General features: G+C 40.3%; 1 non-coding gene across 1 annotated transcript; it reads right to left on the bottom strand.

The window, feature by feature from the left end:
- Nucleotides 1-1,473: 1,473 nt before the first annotated feature.
- Trnat-cgu (transfer RNA threonine (anticodon CGU)) lies at nt 1,474-1,547 on the bottom strand. The gene has a single exon. It is a non-coding gene; the product is annotated as a tRNA-Thr (tRNA).
- Nucleotides 1,548-1,778: the final 231 nt, after the last annotated feature.

The following is a 1,778-nucleotide window of genomic DNA, read 5'->3' on the forward strand; positions in this document are numbered from 1 at the left end:
TCACAATTTAGCAGGACAGGACAGGAAGCATGGCTGGACTGTGAAATTTACCATTCAACCACTGGGACCTGCTTCCTCCATCAAGATCCTTCCTTAAAAAGTGTCACCAGTTGGAGATCATGTAGACCATGGGGGAAACTTCACATTCAAACCATAACATCTGGTTAAAGCAAATCCCATTTCTATGTTCTCCTAAACACCAAAGGCGCTTTATCACAGCGCCAACATTATGTTTATGTTTGTTATTATGTAATTAACTTCCACTCCTTTCCTCCCAAATGAGCTTTTATCTCCTTTGGGTACAAAGGTCACTTACTTTTCCACACTTAATATGGGCGGGCATTCAATTAATTTTTTGAACAAAAGAGGGACTGAATTGATCTCCATAATTACCAACTGAAATAGATAACTGTGTATTTTCCAATAAGATGAGGTATAAGAGAGGTTGTATACTGCAAAGACTTCCTTCCAGAATTCATTGCAATCACCTCTCATTCAGAAATAGAACTTTGTGGATTTGACCTGCTGGTCTGGAACCTTGGTTTCCTTGACTAGACTTGTGCCTCGAATTATCCAGTTTATATCAGTTGAGAATGAAGGATGTGGTTCAGTGTCCATCACTTTCCACACGCGTGTGGGACTCCCAATTCCGTGCTCAACACTGCCAACCAAAAACAAAGTGATATATTTTCCTAGATCAACTTAAGAGCTTTGTAATATTCATTTGTGGTTCTGAAAAATATTTCTGACATTGCTTACCATTACAGGGGTCACCAAGGGGCTCCCTCACACAGAGCCCAGACCCTGTCATCACGCTGTCTTCCCAGCCCTAGTGACTGGGTCTTGATTTGTGATTGTCAAGGATATTTTTTTCTTTGGCCCATGATCAACAAATGAGAGTTTAAAGAAATCAGTGAACACTTCAAAAGACCTGCAGAAAGTGTAGCCATGTTTTTGAGTATGTGAGCATGCTTACAGAAAAGAAAAAGCTGCCTAATCAGTCTATGTGCCAAACAATTTTAAACATTCTTCTTCCAAGCTATATTGGATGTTACTTTTATAAATAAGATGATGTGGTATTTAGGATCAGGAGAAATACTAATTTTAAATTCTAGCCTCATTATTTTACTGGTTGTGAGATTTGGGCAGATTGCTTCTTTTCTATTTTCATTTGCTTTACCTGTAAAGTGTGCACAGCAATGCTCACTTTAGTGCTCACAAAATGCAACTCAGAAAGTGTCCGATGAGCTTCGTCTGTTTCATCTGTTTAAGTAAGATGCTTAGAGTTTGGGAACTCGGTAGAATATTTTGTAAAGATTAAATTGAAACACTTCCAATTTTCTGTTAGAAATTCTCCTAGCCAGGTTCTAGATCATTAGAAGTGGTTGGAGAGACTAAACTTCCAAATAATAGATTTGGTTGTATAACTAAACATGATTTCGGACAAACGGCCGGGTTTCAAAATTACAAGGAAGGCCCCACTGGGATTCGAACCCAGGATCTCCTGTTTACGAGACAGGCGCTTTAGCCAACTAAGCCACGGAGCCACCTGGGCGACCTGCTCTAGTTTTTGATCAAATCGCAGTAGATTAGGTGAAATTTTATGTTAATTGGTATTGTGTATGTACTGTTCGGATAGGTTGACACTGCTACCGAAACAAAAGCGCTTCCTTCAGGCCAACAAAACACTTGGACACACTCGACTATTTGGAAAACGCACAGAGCGAGTCCCTGAAAGCGTGCTAGCCCGGACCCGAAGAGAGTCTGAGAGATCACCG

The sequence above is a fragment of the Peromyscus eremicus genome, chromosome 5 (assembly GCF_949786415.1).
Source record: "Peromyscus eremicus chromosome 5, PerEre_H2_v1, whole genome shotgun sequence".
NCBI classification, from domain to species: domain Eukaryota; kingdom Metazoa; phylum Chordata; class Mammalia; order Rodentia; family Cricetidae; genus Peromyscus; species Peromyscus eremicus.